General features: G+C 34.0%; 1 long non-coding RNA gene across 2 annotated transcripts; it reads left to right on the plus strand.

The window, feature by feature from the left end:
- Positions 1-4,516: 4,516 nt before the first annotated feature.
- Positions 4,517-9,013, plus strand: LOC134274509 (uncharacterized). Of its 2 annotated transcripts, none has more exons than XR_009993634.1 (4): positions 4,517-4,619; positions 5,739-5,825; positions 6,201-6,287; positions 9,002-9,013. It is a non-coding gene; the product is annotated as an uncharacterized LOC134274509 (long non-coding RNA). The 2 variants fall into 2 exon arrangements; XR_009993633.1 differs by having other exon boundaries at positions 4,517-4,615.

Below are 9,013 nucleotides of genomic sequence, written 5' to 3' on the forward strand. Positions count from 1 at the left end.
TATGATTAAAGAAAATAAAAATAGTTTAGGAAAATACGTTTACTCAAATATGCAGATAACACAGAAACTGTTATGTTTTAGATGGTTCAGAAAGATATATATATATATATAAATAATTTCTGTAGGTGAATTTGGGAGATAATTTTAAAAGCTAGTGTAGGAAAGATACTTGACACTGGTTGAATACGGACTTATCAAAAAACACATAATATATTTAGGTACTGGATTTCTAAATTATTCCGAAAAAGACCCCCCATGTTTTAACTTCTTTCCACCTTTCTGTGGAAAGACCTAATTTGATTTCCTTCTGTTTCTTCTTTTCCAAAAAATTAAAAATTGACACGGGCTTTCATTCACCATTTTCTGTGGAAAGACCTCTTTGAAATGCTTATGTTTATTATTACCCTTTAGGTCTTTCCACCTTTCCGTAAACCGTGAAAGAAACCTTATGGCTTTGTGGGGAATCTTTCTTCTGTTTCTTTATTATTCTTATTTAATTAAAAATTTTCCGCCGTGTGATTTTGACTTTGTAAAATTCAAGATAGGTATCAGAAAAGATTTATAGTCCATAAGAATATTTACTAAACCTTTTAAAAGTTATAAAAGATAATTGCAGTTCACCCTGCGTAAGTTATGAACCTTGGGCCCTTTCGTAGTTATTGCCCCTTTCGCCAGAAATGCTTGTTATCGCTACTTCTATGAAATCATAAACCGTAGAGATATGAACTCTTCACTAAAGTCTGAGACTAATTGAGAGGACTCTTCATCTATTCATTGTGTAAGGATTCGTAAACCCCTTCATTGAGTTATTGCCCCTGAAAATTTTTGAATTTTACAAATAATTTAAAATTTTCAAAACGAGAAGCCGTAGAGAAATGGAGCCAACTGCATAAGATTCATTGACCTTTAACCTTAAAATTTATGTAAAGGTCAAAGGTCAAGGTCATTCCAAAAATGAGGAATTTAGCTCTTTTTATATCTCTTTTGTCTTTCAACATATACATAATGTCTATGCATCATTTCTATATACTCTTAAAAGTGTTTCAAAGATTTCATTCTTGTCCCCTAACATTATCCCCTTTAAAAGTTATTGCCCCTTGTGCTAAAAACCTTGTTATCGCTACTCCTCCAAAACCGTAGACCGTAGAGACACCAAACCTTCACTAATGTCTTAAGGGTCTTTAGGCCTAACTTCACTGTTTAAATGCAAAAGGATCTGATGACCCCTTATATGAGTTATTGCCCTTTAACTTCTTTGTACTTACTATTAAACCTTATAACTTGAAAACCATAAGTCGTAGAATCATGGGGCCAATTGCATTGTGACCCTTGACCTTTGACCTTGAATATTTTTTCAAGGTCAAAAGTCAAGGTCATTTCAATTTTTTTAAAATCTTCATTTTTTCTATGCTTTAAGAGAGTTTTGCTTTCTTTTTCATGGAATTTAATTTGTAGGAGTCAGATATAAAACAAATTTGAAATTCAAAGAAGGTGGAAAGACCTCTTATTGTTCTGTGAACAATAAGTCTCCTAGTTATTATTATTATTATTATTATTATTATTATTTTTCTTCCTGGACTTTTGAAACCGCAAGACTTATCGAAAAACTTTGTAGTTCATGATATTGGATATTAAAAGTTATTCCGAAAAACGACCCCCCATGTTTGAACTTTGGCCCCTTTCAAAGTTATCGCCCCTTTCGCAAGAAATGCTTGTTATCGCTACTCCTTTGAAACCGTAAACCATGGAGGTATGAAACCTTCACCAATGTCTTCGACTAATTGAGAGGACTCTGGAATCTATTCATTGCGAAAGTCTTCGGTGACTCCTTCAATGAGTTATTGCCCCTGAAAGTTTTAAAGCTTACAAGAAAAATTAAAAACTTTTAAATGACAAGTGGTAAAGATATAGGACCAAGTGCATGAGATCTTATGACCGTTGACCTTGAAAATAGGTCAAGGGCAAAGGTCAAGGTCATTGGAAAAGTAGAGAAATTGTCAATTTAAGCTTAAAATTCAAATGACCTTGACCTTTGACCTTGATATTTGACCTTGACCTTGACCTCTGACCTTGACCCTTACTCAAAAGGTCATAAAGAAATATTCATTACCTTTATCTAGATTCAGCTTCAAGTGTTAATCTCAAGTTTACCTCTCTCTCTCTCTCTTCATGACCTTGACCTTTGACCTTGATAAATGACCTTGACCTTTGACCCCATTGACCCAAAGGTCACAATCAAGCTAAAGGTCGTGGAGGTATTTACAACCATCACTCTAACAAATGCTTATAAAATAAACAACCCCACCCCCTTTTAAAAAGAAAATCAACACCAACTTAGAGAAAATGTCTACAAGTCAAACGAAACGGAATATTGGCATAAGATTCGTAATAAAAGCAAGAATAGACCTGAAAGAAAGTGTCCTGAGAGTTTTAAGGTGAGTCTCTAAAGTATTTTGAAATTATAGTGAATATCGGCAAAATCTGCATTTTTTTTCTGTCTGAAATTTAGTTATTGCTGAGCATAAAAATTAATTAAAACTCGTATTGGCTATTTCTGCAATTATTGTGAATATCATTCGATTTTCCTGCTCTATTACGACATTTTAATACCAAGTATTCTTGCTTTCTTAGGTGTATGGAATTTATTTTAATTTTATTTAGATTTAAATCTATATCTCGGAAATAGCGATTTTTCATATCAAATAAATTCTTTCCACGCAATTTAGATAGGTTAAATCAATTGCAGATACCCCGCTTTATACAATATAGTGTAGAAAAAATGTCCATGACTCACTCACTGTTTTTCCGGGATTTTGAATTTCCTCTGCAACTGACCACGTGTATTACTTTCGCTTTTACGACTCTATATATGCTAAGTGTCATTGCTTCACTGCAAATGTGTCCCATAATTATTCTAATCATTTTCCTACATACAATATCACATCAAACCGGCAAGATCTCAGTTTTTTAAGAAATTTGACCGGGACTTTCCTACGAAACTACAGGTATCCTCTTCCACCTTCAAAAAATAAATTTGTTTACAAAATGCGCTTACTTGTGTACAACTTGATGGCTCAATGGTTAGCGTGTCCGACTTACAAACTGAGGGTTTTAGGTTCAAGCCCACCTGGATAAACTTTTTTTTTTTTTTTTTTTTTTTTTTTTTTTAATTCAAATGACATGAAAACTTAAAAAAGGTGGAAAGCCGTTAATTGTTCAGAGAACAATTAGTCTCCTAGTTTTTTATTATTTTTCCGCCGTGTGATTTTTTGTTTCAAGATATATCAAAAAGATTTATAGTCCATAAGAATATACTCTATAAAAGATAATTGCAGTTCACCCTGCGTAAATGAACCTTGGGCCCTTTCGTAGTTATTGCCCCTTTCGCAAGAAATGCTTGTTATCGCTACTCCTCAGAAACCATAAACCTCAGATGTATGAAACCTTTACGAATGTCTTCGACTAATAAAGGGGACTCTTCAATCTATTCATTGCGAAATTGACCCCTTCAATGAGTTATTGCCCCTGAAACTTTTTGAATTTTACAAATAATTAAACATTTTCAAAACAAGAAGTTGTAGAGACATGGGACCAACTGCATAAGATTCATTGACCTTTGATCTTAAAAGTCATGTAAAGGTCAAAGGTCAAGTTCATTTCAAAAATGAGAAAATTAGCTCTTTTTGTTTCTCTTTTGTCTTTCAACATATGCTTAATGTCTATGCATCATTAGTATGTACTCTTAAAATTGTTTCAAAGATTTCATTCTTGTCCCCTAAGATTAAACCTTTTAAAAGTTATTGCCCCTTGTGCGAAAAACCTTGTTATCGCTACTCCTCGGAAACTGTAGACCCTAGAGACACCAAACCTTCACTAATGTCTTAAGGGTCTTTAGACCTAACTTCACTGTATAAGTGCATAAGAATCTGATGACCCCTTATATGAGTTATTGCCCTTTAAGAGGCCGTGTCAGTAACCATTGAGTATTGTATATAAAGTGAGTGGAATGTGAAAAAAAATATTTTGCTTTAATATTTGGGTGCATGGAAGTATAGATGAATGTCCTTTCAAACATGAGTTATTTGGGTCACATCATCCTTGTTACCATAGCAACGGCGATTTTAATGCTCGAAAAGTGTGAAATTTGATTATTGATAACCCTGTCAAAATTAATTACAGAATCAAACTATGTTTTTCTTAATTTCAATATATATGGGAGATTTAATTTTTCCCATGTTTATTTTAAAGCATTGGGGCCTACTTTGCTTTGTTTCTACCAAATGCTGTAAAATCAGCATGATTTTTATAAATATTTTACACAAAAACGCAACCAAACTCTATCATAATCATACATGCAATAGAAACTACGAGCTTTGAAGTTATAAATCCAATAATAAAAAAAGGTAGTTGGGTACTCTAAAGCAAATAATTTGATTTAGAATGTACCACAAATATGAAAACGCGTGAGCGATTATCTCCCTTTTGTGGAACTCTCTTGCTGATAAAGAACAGACAGTGGTGTTGCAGCAGAAGTCGGAGAAGAAAAACACCATGTGGAAAGATGTATAAAGCAGGTCTTGTGCGGTTACAGAGGACATGACAGCATCAAGAGTTTGTAGGTGACTGAAAAGTACTAATTATAGTCCGAAATATCTGACGTTTTCCTGGCTTTTTAACTATTTCTATATTTTACGTGCGAGGAAAACGCCAGAACCGGGGCCTTTACGAAAACTGGGAATTCCAAGCAGAGGCGGCATTCTCGGGTGTATTTTCGATACTTGCAATTACTTGTCAAACTCACAATTTATCAATAGTACAATGCCTCTAGTACTTACCAATATAGTTTTTATGGTTTGTTTGTAAATATATGATCCGATGGAAACATTTTCTCTGACTGTCGAGATTTGTTTTCATTTCGTGCGTTTACAAATTAAAAAAAAATATACAAGTCCTGTATCGAAATGATGAGTGATTATTTTCTTTTCATTGATATTATCAAGTACTAAAAGCATTGTGCCATTGATAAATTGTGACAACGGCATTTAATGCGGTTCCCAGGTATGGGAAATCAACTCTGACTGGAAATAGCGAAATTTCCAGTTTTCGTAATGGCGCTGGTTCTGACGTTTTCCTGGCACAGAAAATATATAAAAAAAAAAACTGAAAAATGCCACATATTTCAGACTTTATTATTTAGAGCATATTCATCAATCACTGATAAGGTCAAATTGGTAGATTTCCACTCGTGTATGTCTGCATATTGGTGTTCTTTTGATAAGTAATATCTCAAACAATATTTCATAAAATTCATAGCCATACCCGCTATACCTCATTATCTCAGGTCTTTCAATATATATTTTTTCGGAGAGCTACAGTTCTGCAGCTACACTAAAACAAGATGACAAAACTTGAGGTTGCTAATTTGATTTGATTTGAAAAGGGGAAGGAAAACTAGGATAACAGACTCAACTCTGGTTTCAAAATTTGCTCCTGACCCTTAAAGTGGGAGGGGAGGGGAACCAGGATTTATAAATTTTAACTACAGGAAATTTTGACTTCCCAAAAAAGTAAGGAGTGGGTGGGGTGCTATTCCTCCTAAGCCCTTGATCAGGTTGGGCACAATTTCTGAATACTTTGGAGTATCCCCTTTGTCCAGTTTAATGTCTTATATCATATCCCAGTCATTATATATGCTATAGGCTCAAGTAAGTTTGTAAACAGGTCTAAAATATTTTCAGGAGAATCATGATGATAATCAGTTGCAATGTGAACTACCAAATAACCATGAAGTACAAGCAGATCCAATTAATGTGGAACAAATAAAGGTTTGTATTGAAATTTTTACATGTACATGTACTGAATTATTATGCCCAAAGAGCATGAACATATTTTTGTTTGTCCTTTCTGTCTATCTGTTGTCAGCTTTAACCTTTACCATGACTTTTGAACTGTGAGATCATATTTGGTATACATAATCCACTAATTAAGTTCTTTTAAATTACACCAACGTCAGTAACCTTTAGACCTTGATCTTTTTGCTAAAACTAGCTTTTCAATATTTGTTGACGCTGGGGGCATACTGTTTCACAAACTTATCTTGCTTTAAATTACTTTTAGCATCAGCTTGTTTATCATAAAGAATCAGCAACTATATGCAGTAGGGTCATGTAAATTTGTAAACAGATATGAAATACTTTCAGGAGAATCATGATGATGATGAGTTGCTATGTGAACTACCAAATAACCATGAAGTACAACCAGATTCAAAGCATATGGAACAAATAGAGGTTTGTGTACAGAATTTTTTACATGTACTGAATTGTTTAGAACTACTTTGAGCATCAGCTTGTTCATAAGAGCCCAGCCTCAAAGAGTACCGGTAATCACTTTGTTCATCCATTTTGTCGAGAGATAACTCAAATGCTACAGACCCTGAGACGTGCTACTACCCCACACGCTCGCTGCACGAACGGTACACGAACGCTACACGGTTTGCACGAAACGCTGCACGGTTTACACGAAACGCTACACGGTTTGCATGAAACGCTACACGGTTTACACGAAACGCTTTGCACGAAAGGCTGCACGGTTTACACGAAAGGCTGCACGAAACGCTTTGTACACGTTTCTGACACGCTTTGTACACGATTCCCGCACGTTTTGGCCTCGATTTGGATTTTCTACTCGGAATATCTCGGGCATTATTACGGTTTTATTATTAATTAAATGGAAATTTTTCACAAAGCCATATTTAGCAACTGTTTAAATTAAATATCAGTACACTAGTATTATATAAACCGATAGAAATTTTTAATACTCTGACAGTTGTAATTTACTAATAAATAATTGTCATTTCGTATTTATTTATCTAACTGCTTAAAAGCGAAATGCCGATATCATGAATGACTGTTTGATAAAATATATTTCTTTTATATATTAGTCATTCATTTCAATATAACTTACTGCAGGAATATGAACTGATTGATTTCAGATAATATTGATTATATTGTGTTTGATTTCCATAGGCGGATTATTTTTCTTGATTTTGATTAAGTAATAAAATTTGCCTATATACTCTACTAATGATAATTGATACTTTTTTAAATTATCTTACGTAAGCATGTATAGGAGGGAAACTGGTAAAGGGGGGGGGTTATATGTGATGTCTTAATCTATTTTTATTCTCTTTCTCTTTTTACATGAAGCTTATCAAATAACATCAGTATAACCATCATAATGTAAAATCTTTCATTTCAAAACCCGACCAAACGTATGTATATATGTGAACATTAATTAAAATAGTCGCGGCATTTGACTATACATAGTACATACAATGTAGATCGATCTTTACACCGGCATTCAGGTATATTAAAAGAAAACTGAAATATCTAGACGAAATAAAAATAAGTTTCAGGTGTCATTAAGCCAAGAACTCAACACGTACATATAGCAAAACAGGTTTTCAGTTGCCATGCACTCGGAGCTCGTGATCGCTGTTGTATATGACCTTTATTACAAAAGGCGGAAAGAAGATTCCATTACAATTTTAAGGGGTGTTTCTGCGCACATATTTAACAAAGGGTTAAAAAAAAGGAATAGAAAATTAAGCATTTATTTAAACTTACATTAGATTGAAATTCCAACAAAAAATGAAAGACTATACTAGTAATTTAATTCAAGCCCCCCCCCCCTCCCCCTCGTTATTAAACATGTGGTCGTCAGCGCATGTGAATTAAAATTATAAAGTCCATTTATTTGACAATAATGAGCAAGAAGTTTTATGTATTAAAAAGTATTAAATGGTACATCGTTTCAAAACTTTCTTTAACGTACTTTAAATGTAAAGACAAGAGCGGAGTCCTGATATATTTTTTTGCTTTAAATTAAAAAAATTAATACCGGTATTTCTTTCTTTATATTTAAGAAAAAATATTGAAGAAGCCATGATCGCGTTGATAGTATATTGAATTCAATGCCCTTAAAATTGTTGTACATCGTTGATTAATTAGAACACATTTTCTTTAGAAGGAAAAGAAAACAAACAAATATATATTATACATTACCGTGAAATTTAATTTTGCTGTTCCTTTTTTTTTTGTTCGTTTTTACTCCTAAAATATCACAAGCATAACTAATTCAATAATAAAATACTAATACAATTTTACATCCTGTCTCATCGATAGCCATATTTAAAATGAAATGACTTCCGAATGAATCTTACACGATTCTTGCACGAAAGTCACACGTTTCTCACACGGTTCTTACACGAAAGTCGCACGTTTCTCACACGGTTCTTACACGCTCGCTACACGGTTTGCACGAAACGCTTTGGAGCTTACACGAAACGCTACACGGTTTACACGAAACGCCAAACAGTTTGCACGAAACTGCACGGTTTTCACGAAACGCTACACGGTTTGCATGAAACGGAAAGTGCACGAAAGTTACACGCTTTTTTGGGGAGTAGCACGTCTCAAGGTCTGTATATGTCCTGGAAACTTCAAACTTGAAAGGATTGTGACTCAATAACTTAAATCCATTTGACCTATGAACTTCATATTTCAAACCCAGACAAGAAGCCAAAAATGGGCCCATATTGCTCACCTGGTCTTCTGTCAAAGGTTGTTAAAGACTGATATCATGAGGCACATTTGTGTCATGTAAGCTGTGCTTTTGAGGCAGGTATGAAATGCATTTCAGATAAGACAATTTCATTGAAGTCTACTGTGACCTTAGCATTGAAGTTTGACATTGAGTTAGGGTCATGGCACACCACCTTATCATTAGGAGCATTGTATGCCAAGTATGAAGCTGTTCAATGAGGCATATAGAAATACAGACCTGAAAACTCCATCAAATTTTACCTTGACCTTGACATTGAAGGTGTGACTTTGGCTCAGGGCTGTGAAACACTGTCTCAGCATGAGTAACATTTGTGTCAAAATGAACTTGTTTTAAATGAAGTTGTTAGCTGGATTTATTTTGTATCTTTCTTTTGTAGATGGAATCAACT

The sequence above is a fragment of the Saccostrea cucullata genome, unplaced genomic scaffold, assembly GCF_032062105.1.
Source record: "Saccostrea cucullata isolate Sc308-1 unplaced genomic scaffold, CSIRO_AGI_Scuc_v1 ctg7875, whole genome shotgun sequence".
Taxonomy (NCBI): Eukaryota; Metazoa; Mollusca; class Bivalvia; order Ostreida; family Ostreidae; genus Saccostrea; species Saccostrea cuccullata.